Genomic DNA, 19,384 nt, shown 5'->3' on the forward strand with positions numbered 1-19,384 from the left:
ATGAGTTGTCTTCCTCCATCGGACTCTTTTAGTTTACCACTAGAGGAACCCGTGCGATGCACTCATGCACGGGATTTGTTAAAAAAGCTAAATAATAAAATATGAGATTATATAATTGTTTTATATTTTTAATTTTTTAACTAATGATTAATTATTTAAATTTTATAATATTTTTAATATTTTTTTATAATATAAAAAATAACAATAATTTATTTTAGTTAAGTTTGTTCATCGAACTCATAAAATTAACCAATCCGACCAATTCGATCTGAATTGTTCAATTTCTAATATTTTCGGTTGAAATTGGGATCAATTTCACTGTGACCATTTGTAAATTGACCAGAATCGAATGACCCAATCATAGATATATATTGATATTTTTATATTTTAAGTATAATTTTTTTAATACGGGAAAGTGGGGAAATTCCCATATTTCTTAGTCTCAGATATTTTATATTATAAATTTATTTTTTAATAATGATAATGTAATTTTTAAAATTTAAAATTAAGTTTTCAATGTAATCTTTTAAATCAATTGAGCAAACTGAAAATCAACCCAAACCAACACAACCCGATTTAGTTGGAGTTCACTAATGGTCGATAGATTTCGAGTAACAAACTCCCTAACCTGACCATGTCGATTTGGTTGGCCAAATAGCCTACAACCGAACTAAACCAAGCCATGATCAACACTCCTAATTTCATCTAAATTAATGTTTTAATCTCTAATAAGTAAAAGTAATTTAATCTCCAATAGTTATTAAAAATTTATAGCGAAAATGCACAATAATTGAAAATGTATTGATAATGAAAACAAAATAAATAACTAATAAAAATAAAATAATTACAACAATTACAAAAATACTAAAAAATATATTAAGTTAGTCAATAAATTTTGTAATCTAAAAAATACAATAAATACAGTAAGTATAATAAATTAAATTTAAAAAGTTAAATAACAACAGTTTAGGGCTAGCCAACACACCTCGGACCTCGACGAGACATTTGGGGTACTAAGAAAGTACAACATGAAGTTGAACCCTATCAAATGCGTATTTGGGGTCACCTCGGGGAAATTCTTGGGTTTTGTAGTCACCCAACGAGGCATAGAGGCTAACCCTAAGAAGATACAAGTGATACTAGACATGGAGCCCCCTCCATCAATCAAATAAACCTAGAGACTCACCAATCGAGTCGTGGTTGGGGATGGGGTAGTTAGCTCATGAGGCCCCTCCCAGGAGAAACCTTATTCTTGTACCTCTCGGTTGGGGATGCGGCAGTTAGCTCGGTGTTGGTTCGGGATGACAAGGGAGTTCAGAGGCCAATATATAACGTCAACAAGGTGCTCCATGAAGTTGAGACCAGAGACCCAAAAGTAGAGAAAATGGCCTTTGCACTAGTGATCTCGGCTAGGTAACTAAGGCCTTACGTTCAAGCCCATCACATCTCAGTGTTGAGCAACCAGCCCCTCAAGTTGGTCCTTTCAAAGCCCGAGACCTCGAGTCGGCTAACCAAATGGGCCATTGAGTTGTCGGAGTTCTACCTGCACTATCAACTAAGGCATAAAGGCGCAAGCATTTATAGACTTCTTGGTTGATTTCACCTTCAACCACGACCACAACCAAGCCCTCGAGAATGAGGAGGAGTAGTTGTCGACTTGGACTTTGTTCGTAGATAGATCCTCCAATGCCAAGGGAAGCGGAGCTGGTCTCATACTTCTCACCTCAGATGATGACGTGTTGGAATGTGCACTGTGGTATGGTTTTCCAGCTTCCAACAAAAAAGCAGAGTACGAGGCCTTGCTAGTCGGCCTCCATCTTGCAAAAGACCTCAGAGGAAAGCACATTGTGGCCTTTGCAAAAGACTTCAGAGCTAACCAGCCACTTCTAGCACATCGCTCTAAACCAGGTCCCACGGGCCGAGAACACACGAGCAGACGCCCTGTCAATACTTGCAAGCTATTTAGGGTCGGCTCTCATCCGCACTTTGCACACCGAGAGCTTGACACATCCCAACATTGAAGAGGGGCAAGTGTGTTACGTCCAAATTGAACATTGTTGGATGGATCCCATTTTCGCCACTAGCAACATGAGCTGTTACCATTCGACAGGAATGAGACAAGGGGAGTCTAGCGACAGTTGGCACGGTATGCCGTACTTAAAGGCAAGTTATACAGAAGATCCTTCGCCCTACCTTACCTTAGATGCCTCCACCGAGAGGAAGACGAGTATGTGCTAAGAGAGATTCATGAAGGCATTTGTGGTAATCATCTAGGGGGGAGAGCCCTGGCATAGAAAGCACTCAAGCAAGGATACTTTTGGTCGACCATCCAAAAAGACACTATTGACTTGGTATAAAAGTACGATTGATGCCAAAGGCACTCCAACATCCTCCATTGGCCTATGATGACCCCCTCGGCCTTGAACAGCCCTTGACCCTTCACAAAGTGGGGAATGAACCTCCTTGTGCCTTTCTCCCTGGCCATCGAGAATAAGAGATACCTTGTCATGGCAGTAAACTACTTCACTAAGTGCGTCGAAACTGATGCCATGGCAACTATTACAGCCAAGACAATTCAAAACTTCTTCTGGAAAAGTATCATTTGTTGATTTGGCATCGCATACATGCTAGTCACCAACAATGGCTGACAGTTTGACGACTCCAACTTCAAAGAATGGTGTGGAAGCATAAGGATAAGGCAGCAGTACACCTCAATCGGCTACCCTCAAACTAGCGGGTTAGCTAAGGTCACCAATAGGACGATCCTAGACGGATTAAAGGCAATATTTGACAGAGCCAAAGGGCTTTGGGCAGATGGGTTGTACTGCATTCTATGGGCCTACCAAACGACATTTTGGACTGCCATGAGTGAAACTCCCTTCAACTTAACATACAGGACTAAGGCTATCATCCCAGCCAAGGTCGGCCAGTCGATACCTCGTACCGAGGCATACCAGGAAGTCGAGAACAGTGAAGAGTTAAGGAACAACCTCGACCTATTGGAAGTTGTTCGAGAGTAGGGGTGGAAAATGGGTGGGTTGGATTAGGTAAGGGTTGAATGCCAACTCGCCCATATTGACAAACCAACCCACCATGACCCATCATCAATGCTTCTTAAGGGGTCATAACCAACCCTAACCCAAGATCACCCAAACCCACCCATATTGTCCTACTTGACCCACCCCTATTGACCCTTACCCACCCTTAACTATACTAACCCACCTACCATCACCTATAAATACAGAAATGAGTGGGGTCAATCCACGTACCAAAAAAAAAAACTTTTGAGAGAACGAACTCTCTCGAGTCTACCACGTGCTATAAACGGGTCAGTTCGACCCGTAAACCCGAAAATAACATTTTTTAAAAGAATTATCTCTCAAGGCCGCCACGTGACATAAACAAATTGCTAGGAGTACCCTAGTTAGGGAGGTTATAAGCCTTACAACCAGAATCCGATGTTGACATGTTGGAGACAGGAACTCTTTACCCAAAGATGTTAGTTAAAGAGGGTCTAAGAGATTGGTTGTTTATAGCCAAGATGTCCTCAGTAGCTCTAAGGCAAAAGGTTTTGAGCAAATGGTGAAGAGTCGCTCAACCACCCCCCCTTTTTAAAGAAGAATGTACGACTCAGATCCAATTGATCCAACGACTGTGGACCTGCTAACTTGACAGCCCGAACCGATAGGCTCCACATGGCACCGACCTTGGGAGATAAAACAATGCCAAGAGGTGGGGTTAGTTCTCTCGTCGACTCCGGCTCAAGGATACACCAAACCGGGCCCCTGTGCCGTCTCGTATGGGGCACGGATAACGGACGCGGATAGCCTACACCTTCACGGGCCAAAGTCACATCCCCTCGATTTAGGATGGTCCTTTACTAACACAAAGGGTGAATAGAGGAGTAGTTGTCACACAACCGCTGAGAAGTGCTCTACAACTAAGACCGATGCCTCTACGCGTATCTACCATACTCTCTTCGGCCAAAGACGTGGCTTCCGTACAATTCGCCAACTGGCCTCGACCACTATGGCCTTGAAAGTGGGGGCAAGTGGTGTAGGAGTATCTGGCCAACTTGGGCATCTTGACACGTGGCATCAACTAGATGTATCTAGGTCATTCATCACCAACCACTGCCAACCGCCGCCACCTACTCTTCCTCTAAGGCAACTCCGAGAATAAAAAAGGGACTCCTACAATGAGATAAACATTCTCTGGAACTTAAACTCTAAGTCCCCTTTCTTGCTTGATCTGACCTCTCGTAGCCTTATGCTAATTTGACCGTTGGAGTCTTCGCCCCTGGGATAAGTCGTGGGACCTCTGACATCTTCTTTCTCTTAACAAATTGAACCCGTTGGCCTCAGATGCTAGAAATTACGTTGCTGCTCTCGACTCCATATTTGGCAGCAACAGCTTTAGACTAAAAGTAGCATCAATCGATGGATAAGTACAACTTTATTTATTTATTTATTTCCTCGTTGAAGCGTGAAAAAATATATTATATTAGAACTACGAAGTAACTTAGAAAATTAAGTAGGTTAAAATAATTAATGATTTTCCTGAAAAAGTGATTCTTTAGAAGAAGCCATTTGATAGTGGATATTGTTCATTTACACAGGGAAGATATGTGGAGGTTGAGGAGAATGCTCTAGTAGATTTTATTATGATAAGGGAGATGCTTGGAAATACATATTAAAAGTGCTTCTTATATATAAACCGATTGACATGTTTGAAAGTAGTGGGGATAGGAGTAGAATGTGGGTCAGATTAATCCAAATTCAACATGTAAAAGTAGGTTGGGTGGAGTAGGGTTGGAGTCCGATCAAGTTAGTAGGGTTGAAAAGAAATGATATAAAACAAAAGACCGTAACAGTCTTTGTAGTATATAAATAAGACAAATATCAGCGATCCCTTATCTTTAATATCCCTTTCAATATAGGATGCATCCATGCATCGTATATCATCCAAACATAAAAAATCCTCATTACTTATAAGTCATTTATTCCCCTTTGTTATTGTCTTAATTTGGCGATACAAGAGAGATAACTCGTACGTACGTTAAATTTGGTGGTGGTGGCGGTATAATTTATCTCCATATGCACGGAATTAAGTGGGATAAATTATAATTCTTCTGGGATGTTTAGACTTTGGTGGAATAAATTATTATTTAGTTGGATTTTCCCTTCACCGTAGTGTTTGGATGTATAAACTTACGCTGTAGGATGGAGTGTTCATCCAATTGTTGATCAGAGAAAGAGAAACTAGTAGCAGTAAAGCCCATTAAGTAGATTTGGGTGTGGGCGGAGGATAGCGGATCTGCTGGTGACAAATAATGCTATTGCTAACTCTGTGCCACTTGTCCATCATATATACTTTATACATCACAAATTGACAAATTGCATCTCATCAGAAACACATGGCATGTCATTTATAAGGGGTAATTTGTCATTTCCTCTCACTTTTGTATTTTGTAGCTTTCTGATAGTTGGTATAACCAACTTGTAACGTGTTTTCCTAAAATTAGAATCTACATATTCTTCTCATTCTACTAGTCTCATCAAAGCATTACATGAATCTTGATGATTATCATCTGATGATGCGCAATTCGGCCGGTCTTAGCTGTCAATGACTTTGCCTCTGAACTGAGTAGTGGGGAACCTGAAACGGAGGAGATGAGGAAACTCCGGGGAGAACCCGGAGTAAAGGCTCCGAAGTTTAAGTTAGAATTCTTTCAAAGGCAAGATAAAACCAGATAGTGCAAAGTTTGCATACCTCCTCTTTGAGGGGGTGGAGAGCCTTTTATAACTACCTCGCGCACTCACTCCTAGACTTCTATCAGGTCGGGAATGATTATTTCCGTGCTTCTGCCAGTTCGGGCGTCATTGCCTCTGCTGGGACAGAACCGCCACTGCTCTTTTTGTCGGAGCCGTCTCTGTAACTGGAGATGGCGGTGGCAGGTGACGGTGGCAGGTGGCCGTTGAAGTGTGGCCGTCAAGCGTCAGATCCCAGGTCAGTCAAGTGCGCTGCCCCTGGATACGGACTCCTTCGGTGTCAGGTACGGTGTGGTTCGTCCAGTTCAAGGCTCTGGAGGCGAAGTGCCTGGAGCGGTGCGTGAGGCGAAGTCTTGAGTTCGGATAGGGGGTGTCCCGAACTGTCATAAGACGGGCCAGTTCGGGTCTCTGCTTTGTGTGACTCGGTGCCAAAGGGAGGGTTCGGGCTCCTCGCAGGGAGTTCGAGCTCTAAGTAGGGAGTTCGGGCCCCTTGTAGGGAGTTTGGGCTCTAAGTAGGGAGTTCGGGTAGGTTCTTCACTTAGAGATTCTTATCTTGCTGTCTTTCTTGCTTTTTACTGATGGCAAACTTCTTTTCGTAGGTGTGATGGATTCTCGAGGGACCCGGGGTGGACACTTGTTCCAAGGCATGAAGAGGAGAAAGCGGGTTGCCAAGCGAAGTCGCGCTGAGATGCCCCGGGATGCGGAGCCCGAGGTGCCGGACTATCAGCCAGAAGATCTGCCCAGGGAACCCGAGATGGTCCCTCCAATGCAGGAGCCAGCAGGGGGCCCTTATGCTAAGACTACATACACAGGGGCTCCTACATACTTCGGTGCTCCTGCTTACTCCGGGTCTGCTTATACGCGAGCTGGGCCCTCGGGCTCGGGGGCCCCGAGGGATTTCAGGAGTGTGTTGTCGCCGACCCATGCTCTTCAAAAGAGTAAGGAGGCTATCTTCCCTGAGGAGTTGGCGGCATGGACTAATCTCCCCGTGCATCAAGTGGCCTGCCGTGCCGTTACCCATGCCATGGTGGTAAGTGTTCTCCCTTTTTTAGAGCTCTTTGCCTTTTGTTTTGTTGGTTCTTTTGATCACTCGGTTCCTTTTGGTAGGTGAATTCCTCTATTCACGCCTTGGCGGCTCAGGTGGAGAGGAGCTCGAGGCAGGCACGAGCTGCCGAAGAGGCTCGTCGTGCCGTCGAGGAGGCTGCTCGTGCTGCCGAAGAGACTGCTCGTTTTTCACTGATCAGGCAGGTGAGGTCTCAGAGAGATGCCAAGGCCATGGGAGTGGTGGTGAAGCACATGGCGGACTTGAGGCTGGGTCTGCAGCATCAGGTCGAGTATCTTCAGGAGGACATCAGGGAGAGGACGCAGATCTTTTCTCAAGGTATCGAAGATGCCAAGAAGAAGGCCGTCGATGAGTACATTGCTTCGTCGAGCTTTGATGATCTGATGGTGGATTCATATAGGAGGGGTTTTAAACTAAGCCGGTGGATGATCCGGAATACGTACCCCGAGCTCGGTGTTAGCGCCATATCCACTTCGCGCATAACTCAGGAGATGGCCAATGCTGCTGACGCCGAGCCAGACTCCGAGGGCGAGGCGGGGCCTTCGGGTATTGTTGAAGTGCCTTCTGATGGTGAAGAAATAGCTCCGGGCTTGTAAATATATATATATATATATATATATATATTTTATGTACTACCTTACTTTTGAAATGGAATGACTTTTGTTTAAGTGTTGGTTGTTCTTTCTCCCGAACTGAGCATATTTTCCGAACTAATCATGCGTCTGATCTGTTTCCTGTCCGGGCTACCGCACTTGCGTGCCCTGTTTTGGTGGTGATTTTATCCACTTTGCTCGGCGGTCTATAGGTAGTATCGCATTAGGTTGACAATGTTCCATGCTCGGGGTACTTGTTTTCTCTCTAGGGTTTCGAGCTCGTATGCCCCCCCGAGTGCTTTCTTTACTCTGTAGGGCCCTTCCCAATTTGGTCCGAGTTTTCCTACGCCGGGTTCGGGTACCATGATCTTACGGAGAACCAGGTCGCCGACGCGGAAGTTCCTCTTCTTTACTCTGGCGTTATAGTACCGAGCTACCTTTTGCTGGTAGGCCGCAGTTCGGATGTGCGCGAGGTCTCTCACCTCGTCCAGTAGGTCGAGGTTGGTGCGTAACTCATCTTCGTTTGCCTGCTCGTCGTATGCTTCTAGTCGCAGCGTAGGTACTTCGATTTCCGTCGGGATTACCGCTTCGGTGCCGTAGGTGAGGTTAAAGGGGGTCTCTCCTGTGGCGGTTTTTTTCGTGGTTCGGTGAGCCCATAGAACACTTGGTAGCTCGTCCGCCCACAACCCTTTAGCTCGGTCTAGTCGTGCTTTCGGTCCGCGGAGGATGGCTCTGTTCATTACTTCTGTTTGACCGTTTGCCTGCGGGTGTGCGACCGACGTGAAGTTCTGACTAATTCCCATACTTTGGCACAATTCTTTGAACTTGATATCCTCAAACTGTTTGCCGTTGTCGGAGATCAGTACCCGAGGTAGCCCGAAGCGACATACTATGTTCTTCCAAAAGAAGTTCTGTATGTTTCGAGCTGTAACTGTTGCTGGAGGTTCAGCTTCTATCCACTTTGTGAAGTAATCTACTGTCACCACTAGGAATTTTCTCTCACCTGTTGCTGGCGGGAATGACCCTAGAAGGTCGATGCCCCATTGTGCAATGGGCCATGGACTGGTGAGGTACTTGAGGTCGGCAGCAGGTTGATGGTGGATATTGGCATGCTTCTGACACTTGTCGCACTTTCTGACAAGCTCGACGGCCTCTGTCTTCATCGTTGGCCAGTAGTATCCTTGTCGAATTGCCTTTTGAGTGAGGGCTCTGCCCCCCAGGTGTCCGCCGCACAAGCCTTCATGAGTGTCGCGGAGTACGAGCTCGGCTTCGGCAGGTCGCAAGCATCGCAGGTAGGGGAGCGTGTAGGATCGTCGGTACAACCGTTCGTCTATTATGACGTATTTGGCTGCCTGGCGCTGTACCCTCTTGGTTGCATTGCAGTCCGCAGGGAGGGTTCCATCTAGCAAGAAGCTCGCGAGTGGGTCGATCCAGCTCGGCTCTGCTTCGGAGACGGGAGTGACCTCTTCTGCCCCATCGAGAATGCTGGGCCGAGGTAAGTCCTCTATGTACACGGTTCTCATGGCATTGTGACTCGTGCTGGCTAGCCGGGATAGGGCGTCGGCCTCAGTGTTCTCTGACCTCGGGATTTGCCTGATTAAGTGTGACTAGAAGTTGAGCAGAGCCTTCTTTACTTTTGCCAAATATGCAATCATAGTGAGCTCGCGTGCTTCGTACTTGCCTGTAACTTGGTTGACAACGAGCTGGGAATCACTGCAGATAACAACGTGCTTTGCTCCGACCTTCTGTGCTAGGTTCAGCCCAGCTATCAGTGCCTCGTACTCCGCCTCGTTGTTGGATGCCGCGAACTCAAAGCGTAGTGCGTATTCCAACTTTGTTCCGCTCGGGCCACGTAGCACTATTCCAGCCCCGCTGCCCTGCTGGTTTGAGGAGCCATCTACGTGAAGGATCCAGGGCTCCACATCCCAGTTCGCGTTTGGTCTAACCAGGAGAGATGCTACACTGGCTGCTACTTCACGGGGTTCAGATTCTATTGGCTAGGGAGCTTTGAGCTCGCCCGAACAGGGGATCTCGGGCTCGACCAACTCAGGGGCTTCGAGGCTAAACGTGCACTCGGCGATAAAATCTACCAAGGCTTGGGCCTTAATAGTGGTTCTTGGCTTGTACTGGAGGTCGTACTCTCTGAGTTCGATGGCCCATTTCGTCAGTCGACCGGAAACCTCGGGTTTGAGTAAAACTTGTCTCAGAGGTTTGTTAATCAGGACGATGACGATGTGAGCCTAGAAGTACGGGCGGAGTTTCCGAGCTGCTATCACCAGTGCGTATGCTAGCTTTTCTATTTGCGGGTACCTTGTCTCTGCTCCCTGCAAAATTTTACTAACATAATAGATGGGTCGTTGGACCCGGTTTGTTTCTTTTATTAGTACCGAACTGACCACCTCGTCGCTTGCCGAGAGGTACAATTCTAAGACCTCGCCCTCCTCTGGCCGGGCTAAGGTTGGCACACTAGCGAGGTAACCTTTTAGCTTGTCAAACGCGAGCTGGCAGTCTTGGGTCCACTCGAACCTTTTGCCTTTGATTGCTTTGAAGAAAGGTAGGCAGCGGTCTGCTGATTTGGACATGAAGTGGCTTAGAGCGGCTATGCGGCTGTTTAGCCTCTGAACTACTTTTACTTTCTGAGGTGGTCTCATATCTAGGGTGGCTTTTATCTTGTTCGGGTTGGCCTCAATACCGCGCCGATTGACAATGTAGCATAGGAATTTGCCCGAGGTGACGCCGAAGACACATTTGTTGGGGTTCAATTTAATGCTAAATTGATGCGGGATTTGGAAGACAGAATCTAAGTCTTGTATTAATTCTTGTGAAAACTGTGTCAAGACGACCATGTCGTCTCTTCCCTTTGGTGTTTGTACCCTCGGTACGCTGTTTTAAGTGCCGAGCTACTTATTTTTTGCCACGTGGCGTGACTTGTGAGGTCGGGCCAAATCTTCCTTCATCTGGTCATATTATTATTTTTTTAAATGTTTTAAAGTACTGATTCATTGGATGCCAATTTTTTATAGGATATCTTTCGGGTATCTTAGTGGAACGTTTTTTTTCTTAATAATGGCAAATGCGAAAACACTGTTAATTAATGAATGAAAAAAAAAATCAGATTTCTCACTTTTAGTGATGATGGTAGGACCCTTGAGCCATTACCCAAATTAAAAAGATCGACTTTGGTCAGAGTACTCACACCGTCCCCACAGCCTCTTTCAACCTTGTATTAGGAATATCACCCTATGAAATAAATCACATAAGTAAAGAGCTATTTTTAATGCAAGGCTGTAAAGATCGAAAGTTTTTATTGGACAACTCAATCACAGTATTGAGAACTAGCTTCCTTTTTTTTCCTTTTTTGAAGCTGATCTGATTTCAAATCAGCCGATGTATTAGAAGCATCTCCGGACGATGATATCATCATTTTTATATTATCATTAGGAGATATTCTCAATATGTGGTGGGAATGTGCTGCAGAACGTTATAGGGGACAATCCTATGGGGTACTGATTTGAGTTGAGCTGATCCAAGTATCACACCTCATTATTTCCTCGGTTTTGTATAATTGTATTCTTTCAAGCTAATAATATCGATCCAAAGAAAACTTTGATGAAAATGCTATGCAAGATTTAAAATATTGATATATTAACATGTATCGATCAATATATATCGGATTTTAAGATCCCGATACACTAAATACAATGATTTAAGACAAATGGCCATATCAACGGTAAATAGCCTTCCCAAAGATGGCCTGATCCAAAGCCTGTAACCTAAAACCTTTTTTATATGCATTTTGGCCCTTTTAAATCGCATGATACCAAAACATTGAATATCATATTATCGCATGGAAACATATCATAAAGTGATAAGAATCACTTATTTCTCAAATGCCCTTTTGCTAAGCAAATTTGGTTCGGTGCAAACATTTCGATTCGTTATGACAAATTCAGAAAGGAGTTTGCCGGGTTGGATCACAACCTAGATAAGGTTCTTTAAATCAAGGTGCACCAGTGATGTTGATTTACTAAAACTCATATTTCTTCTTTGACATATTTGGCTTGCAAGGAATGCGCTAATTTTTAAGGTTCTTTAAATCAAGGTGCACCAGTGATGTTGATTTACTAAAACTCATATTTCTTCTTTGACATATTTGGCTTGCAAGAAATGCGCTAATTTTTAAGAACAGGCCTGGGACTCCTCATTATATTTCTCATCATACCACCAATTTAGCTCATCATAACTTTTTGATCTTTTCTAATTATCATGATAACTTGATGGATCATGCAAGCAACATATTGGTGCAGCCAGTGCAAAGGACAAAACCCCCCAATGGCTTTTTAAAAATCAACTTTGATGGCCTAATTCCTCTCAAAAGTCAAGTGTGGGTTTTGTTGTGAGAGACCATACAGGTTCTATTCCTATCGATCTCTACCCTCCCATTGTTTCTAAAGCCACTACTCTTTTGGAAAGTACAGAATTCGCCATTTTCATTGGTTTTTCTCATACCATCTTTGAAAGTGATAATGAATCAATTAACAAGTTCTTGTTGGAGGAAAACTCTCATCCTCCTTGGAGTATTCTTACTCTTTTGTCTAGTTGCAGAAGTCTCCTCAATCACCATGGTGGTTCCTCAATTATTTTTACTCCGTGATCTAAGTAACTAGGTAACTCACCACATAGCCAAATTTGCTCTTACTTGTCACTTTACTCAAACCTGGTCCTCTACTCCTAAGTTTATTTCTTCTGTATTGATCAATGATGTAACTGAGATTGAAAGTTGAATGCAGTTGCCTAAGGGCTTTCAAAAAGAAAAAAAAGAAGCATGCCAATTCATTGGGAGGGGGGGGGTATCCAAAATTCGATTGGCATTAGGGATCTAAAATCTGGTTCTCATACTATCAAACTCAAATCAGATCCAATCAGGTGTTATTTATTAAAATTCATGGGTGGGTTTTAATTGGTCAAAACTCTTAGAATACCAGGTCTTTTCTACATCATAGATTTTTCCTATAAAATTATATATTTTTATATTTATATAATTATATAACATCATATTAGTATCTAATATAAAATAATTGGACTCCAATTTTAATAGATTGAATGGGATAAATGTACATCCAATTCAATTATTAATCATTGTAAAATCTGAATCTAATTGATTATGCAAATAGATCACCCAAATCCAAAATAATTGAATCAGGTTTTAGATTCTCCGAGTTCATTAAGGGATTAACAGCCCTAACGGGGTGTGAGTGGCTCATAATCATTTTCATATCATATGGGAAAAGCTTTTTTCCCACACACTGACATTTGCTGTTTGTTTTTAAACAGAAATAGTAGTAGAAGAAAACTCTTAGCCCCTATTTGGCATCAATTATAGAAAATTCTAAGAATTCATTACTTTCTAAAAAAAACGAATTCTTGGTTTTTCAATTTCTATATAAGCGTCTGGCACTTCAAGTTTTTTAGAATCTAGAAGCACCAAAAGGATCTTCTTCTTCTTCTTCTTCTTCTTCTTGTGAAACTCAATTGATTGGGGTCAGGGATCCCTATTAATCCCCACCCCCATCTTCAACCTTGAGGGTGTTGGTCTTCTCGGTGAGGGTTTTTCACAAATATCTACATCTTCATCCTCACAGGCATCTTCTTCTTTGTTTCTCCTCCCCCTCCTCTCTCAATCCTATTCTCAAATATTTTGTTGAGGAGGGATGAAGAGGAGAGTGGAGTGGTGGGTTTTAACTAGGGGTGGATTCGAGCTAAGTCGAGCTGAATACTTGGCTATTCGAGCTCGACTCACTAAAATTGTGTTAGGCTCGAGCTTAAGCTTGAGCTTGATTTGAGCTAGAGACTTGAACTGAAGCTCGAGTCGGTTTAAAGCTCGCAAGTTTGAGCTTGACTCGGTTCAAAGCTTGCAAGTTTGAGCTCGATTGCAAGCTAAGTTTTTTTTCTAAACAATAAAAATTATAAATATAAAAATATTTTTTATTTTACATATAAAATAATAAGAATTATAAAAATTATTTTCTTTTATATCTAACAAATAAAAATATTGTTATATATATAATAAACATTATTTATTATATATATATATTCATATATTTATATGCATATAATAAAAAGTATTTATTTATTATACTAGGCTCGCGAACCTCACGAGTTGAGCTTCACTGGGCTCGAACTCGGCTCGATTAGCAAATGATCATATATATCAGACTCTAGGTCAGTTTAAACCGACCCGAGCCAAACTTTTCATAAGCCAAAGTTCGAATAGCTTTATGAAAAGAGCATGGTCACCCCCAATTTTTTTTAATAATAAAAAATATCTTATAAATTTCCCAAAAAACTAAACTTTGAAAAAAAAAAGTATGTATCGACCGTTTCTAAGTACCGATACGTCGATACTTTGAACCTTGAGCAAGAGAAGAATAAGAACGATAATAATTTTTTGTCTTCTTCTAATTTTAAGTTGAAAAGACCTTACTACCCCTGCTCTCACGTGTACTTTGGGCACACGTGTTCATTAAATTAAAAGGACGTGGCGAGAATTGCCAAGATGAAAGAACCCTCCATCCTCATAAGTGAAGAAATGGGAATCTAGAGCGACTTTTTCATCCAGATGGAATGAAATTTCAAGAAAGAGCACCGCCAAATGGCATTCTCATCTGAAAAATCGCCCAAACCAATTTTCCGGAGTGATACCAAATGGGGCCTTAATTAACTTAAAATTAAAATATAATGAGAAAGGATAAAGGGAATGTTGTTCCTTAGAATCATGGTCAAATTACTTGCTTGATTATGCTCCTTGCTCCTTGTCTCTTGTCTCCAGTATTTATTTATTTTTTTGAAAAAGGGCAAAGAGAATCTGTCTTCTTTTGACTCTCAGAACAATATAAAGCATCAATGCTCCAAAGGAACTTCATATATATTTGGTTGCGTTTAAAGTTCCAAGGGATAACTTTTTCCAATTTAAGAGAAATATTACATTGAACACTGGAAACGCAAGTAATCAAACTTCGCACTGCTGTTCTGTAATGCATATGCTTGTGTAAAAATCATCGTCCATTTGGGTTATGTTTGGTTGGAATGTAATCAATTAATTTGCACTGATGCAAAATCATGGCAGTGAAAATGCTTTGAGTGTAAATTCTGACCTATTTTTTGTTTTAAATTTTAATTTAATTTTGTTTGGTTATAGTATAAATAAAGTAAATAAAATAAAATTTAAAACAAAATTAAACAAGGATTTGCACTCTCATATATTTGTAGTAGTGCAAATAAAATCGCACTGCAACGAAACACAGCCTTAGTGTAATGAAACCATACATTCAGATAAAGTTATTGCAATTCAAATTACGGAAATTGATTGTTCATTGCCAATATGAAGCAAGACCGAATCAGTCCCTCACAACACTGCTCCCCACGACATCGCACAGCACATCCCCGCTGTATATTAGGAACATTTCCTGATGATAACATTATTATTCTTGATATTATCATTGTGAGATATTCCTAATACATAGTGGAAATGTGCTGTGGGAAGTTGTGGAGCGGCTGATTTGAACTGATATGAAGCCTCCAAAAATATTTCTGAACGTTCTGTTTAATTTGCAATGCATAATTCGTTTGTACTAATACAAATGGATAGGAGTATGTGAGAATTTTGTGAAGCTTGTTTTGTTTCTGCTTTGGGTTTTACTTTAGTTTGCTTTGCCTGCACTGCAAACACGTATTTGCACTCATCCCGTAATTTGGAACGAAAGCGTGTTGAACACGTTAGGGATGAAGAAGTTTATTGACTTATTCGGTGTTGGCACTACTCCTGCCGTTAATTAGAGAGTATTAGGCTATTAACACCACTGCTGTTACAGAAACTTCAGCTTTTTTGTAAGGCATTGTACCGCGTCGTCAATATTGCTCAAGTACAATAAGGCCTTTGTGCGCAAAAACTAAAAAGGGATGACTGCTGGCTGCTGCACTGCACGTCGAGATGAGGCCCCTTGGACCTTGGTTTTCGTTTTCTTTCTGTTGTTTTTTTCTGCTTGTCCGAAGAAGAAGAAGAAGAAGAAGAAGAGTAAGAGTTGAACAGAGAGGGTGGGGGTTGCTCGGCCCAATGGGTCATTGGAGGTGTTTTGCTTCCCGTGGGCCAATGGAGGTGGCTACTTATTAGAGATATGGCATGCGTCCCAAAGCCAAAATATCAGTCATAACTGGTACTACTGAATCCTATTTGGCCGAAACTGTGCTTCATCAATTGCACAGAACTGACTTGCCACCTATCCCAATTTCCAAGAATCAGGACCAAACCATTACATGAATTTCCTCAATCAAAACTGTGGCTGTACCACAATCATCAGATTGATAGGGCAGGGTGATGAGTTTATCAGAGGAGGATTGATTAACTTTAACTTCTAGGCCATCTTTCTAAGTAGGGCCCATCAAAGTTTTGGGTTCTCTGATGTTCCAAAAACATGTGTCCCCAGAACCCAACTTTAGCAGTTTAGCAATAGCAAATAAATGGGTTTGCCACAAAAATAGAAATACTGAGCGGGCAAAGGGTTTTTGAAGCATGAGATGAAATTGATGGACATGGTTAGGTTGTGGATGTCCCCAAGGTGGCCCATCATCTTACATACTGAAGTAGGCCCAGATCCAAAACAAGACCCTCCTAGTCCTATGGAATGCCTTGAAATTCTGGAACAGCTACCATAAGTTTGGGGGGAACTGAGGTAGAATAGAAACTGAGAAAGAGCTCCCCCCAACTGACTCTAATACTACTTATATGAATCAACAACAGATTAGCTACTGACTTGGCGTCAGAAATGTCTTTTGCACTCGTGACTGCACTGCCGGAGTACACCAATTTTCTTTGTTTGTTTTTGATTGATTATCTATTTGTCCTCTAACACACGGGACCCATCTACGTTCATAACTCACGTGTCTGTTCGCTATTGGTCTACATTGAGTACTGTACTTGGAACACTAGTCGGTTTGCTAAAGAGTCGTGTCGTGAATGGCGTCGTCCTCTTTACTCTTTAGTCTTTACGAGGAGGACAACTGAAACTGAGGTTGTGAGCTTGTTTGGGTCGACCGACCTGTTTCCTGTTTGCATGCTTTTAGTGCATTCTCATGCTTTGGCTTTATTACAGTCACCACTGTTGTGTGTTAGACCCGATAAAGGGGGTTCGTATATCTTGTCCAATCCTACGTCTCACTTCTTTCTGTTTCTGGGTACTTCACAGTTCACACGAGGAAGAGGAAACCGACTATAGTCTCTAGTCTCAATCTAACGGTTCAACACATGCTATCAGCCTTTCAGATAAATGAAATCTCAATCCAACGGCCGTGGCATGACGCATGACCCACTGATATTACATATTTACATTTAAGTGTAGATTTTTATAAATAAACTATTACACTTTCATAGGGTAAAATACAAAAATTTCTCCTATAATTTTATTTTAGCAAAAAATTCCCCTTTATTTTTTATAAAATTAATAAATATCTTCCTATGACCAAGAGAGAAAATGTTAAAGAGAGGTTGTTTTTTTTTCAAAATACCTATTTTACCCTTTCTCGAACACTGTTCATCTTCTTCTCGATTCGAACCCAAAAGCAGAGGTAGCGGCGACACCCCTCTAAATCGGATCTCTTCCTCTTCGCTCATCTTCTTCGGCTTCTTCTTCTTTTCCGTTCTTCTTCTTCTTATTCTTCTGGCATTGTTCCATTCCATCGCCCTTTCCGCCATTCTCTCCCTCTCAATCTCTCTTTCCTATTACCCCTCTCCCCCTCAACATAAATCAATTGAAAATGCACTATTCCTCCCCTTCCCCGTTTGAACCCAGAATCCGAGCAACGGCGGCGACAACCCCTCTCAGCCACTCCCTTCCTCCCTCTCTCCCTTTCTCTCATTTTCTTCTTTTTCTTCTTCTAGTTAGTTGGAAATACGCCCTGTTCTTTCCAACAACGTAATTTCAGACGCATTACCGGAGAAATCGGAGGGCTGAAGAACCTTGAGTTTCTTAACCTTTCTGCTAATGCTTTGGTGGGAAGGATTCCTCAGAACCTCATTGCTCTTCGAAATCTTACTGTCGTTTCCTTGAGCAACAATTACTTATCTGGCGGTGTTCCAAGTGTGTTCGAAGCCGTTCAAGTTTTAGATCTGTCTTCCAATCTGATTAACGGGTCGTTGCCGCCAGATTTCGGTGGAGTCAGCCTTCGTTACTTGAACCTTTCGTACAATAGGCTCGTCAAAAGGATTCCACCGGAATTTGGGTAGCAAATTCTAGGGAATGTCACGCTTGACCTCTCGTTCAATAATCTCACAGGAGAAATCCCGGAAAACATAGCTTTTCTCAATCAGAAAATGGAATTGTTCGCTAGCAACCCGGATCTATGCAGGAAGCCACTGAAGAACCTGTGTGTCGTGACTTCCGTTCTTTCTGCTCCACCCAATGTCTCTGAAATTACTTCTCCTCCTGCATTTGCAGCTAATCCGAACACCATAGACTCGACACCTATAACTGGGTGATCTGGAACGATGAATGGGACTCAACAGCAAAGGCAGAGGGGTCTCAGACCAGGAACAATTGCAGGCATCATCTTAGGGGATTTGGCTAGTATCCGAGTTCTGGCTACGATATTCTGTTATGTTTACCAAGTAAGGAAGAGAAGGAAGAAGGTGGTCAGTAGTACAAGATGCGTAGAGAAGAAAGATGAAATGGACGGGAAAGATATCTGGCCTTTGTCATCAACGGAACCGAAAGGGTCGGCGTGTTGGTGCCTGGGAAAGAAAAATGACGACGGTGAAGAGATGTCCGAGACGATGAGCATTGATAGTGATGAAGATGAAGAGGAAAAGGTGGGTGATGAATAGCAAAAAAAGTATCAAGAACAGAAGGGAGGGTCTCTTGTAATTGTAGACAGAGAAATGTTGTTGGAGCTGGAGACTCTGCTGAAAGCATCGGCTTATATATTGGGAGCGACTAGTTCGAGCATAGTATACAAGGCTGTGCTGGAGGATAGGATGACGCTGGCGGTGCGAAGGATCGGTGAGAGTGGTATAGAGATATACGGAGATTTCGAGAATCAGGTCAGGCTTATAACTAATTGCGCCATCCCAATCTGGTGTGCATACGAGGGTTCTACTGGGGTTCCAAGGAGAAACTCGTCATCAACGATTACGTCCCTTGTGGCTGCCTCACCAACTTCAGTTACACCAAGTTCCTTCTCTTTCTCTCCTCGTCTGATTGTCTTTCTCAGTTTGTTTGGTGCATAGTAGCAAAAACCAGTAAGGTTGTACTAAAATGCACGGTAATGTTGGTTTCGCTGTGTAAAGGCGCAACCGTAGAACTGAGAAGTTATTCTCAATGCTCGGAAAGCCAACTGCCCGTGGTAGGCCGTTGGCCAGGCTTTGCAAAGCCTTCTGCGGCTAACAATAGTGAAAAGTTTATGATTATCAAAAAATGAAATGCAATGCCGCCCATTACAAGATAATCTGGGCTGATTGGTAATCTGTTCCGTTTTCATTGGAAATGCATTGCTCTTTCTCATGTCCTAATGGACCGCCATACCGCTGTCACTGGTGCCGCCGCTGCCCCTCTGCTTTTGGGTTTGAATGGAGAAGATGAATAGTGTTTAAGAATAAATAAAATAAGTATTTTAAAAAAAATTATCTTTTCTTTAACCTTTTCTGTCTTATTCATCAACAAAAGGAAGGTATTTGTTAATTTTATAAAAAATAGAGGAAAGATTTTTGCTAAAATAAAATTATAGGAAAGATTTTTATGTTTGTCAGAAACTCGAAGGGAGGTTTTTGTATTTTACCCTACTTTCATATAACATTGAAAACAAATAAGTCTACCGAGGATCCCAAAGTCGGTGAAGTGCATCCGGGCAACCCATAGTCGGATTGATAAAGATTTGTGTTTAAAACCCTTTTATTTTAATCAGAGGTT

At 42.4% G+C, this 19,384-nt stretch overlaps 1 pseudogene; it reads left to right on the forward strand.

Moving 5' to 3' along the window:
* The first annotated feature begins 3,466 nt into the window (after window positions 1–3,466).
* On the forward strand, window positions 3,467–19,087 carry LOC104593310 (putative LRR receptor-like serine/threonine-protein kinase At4g37250; annotated as a pseudogene).
* Window positions 19,088–19,384: the final 297 nt, after the last annotated feature.

Source organism: Nelumbo nucifera, chromosome 3, assembly GCF_055504915.1.
Source record: "Nelumbo nucifera cultivar China Antique chromosome 3, China Antique-T2T, whole genome shotgun sequence".
NCBI classification, from domain to species: domain Eukaryota; kingdom Viridiplantae; phylum Streptophyta; class Magnoliopsida; order Proteales; family Nelumbonaceae; genus Nelumbo; species Nelumbo nucifera.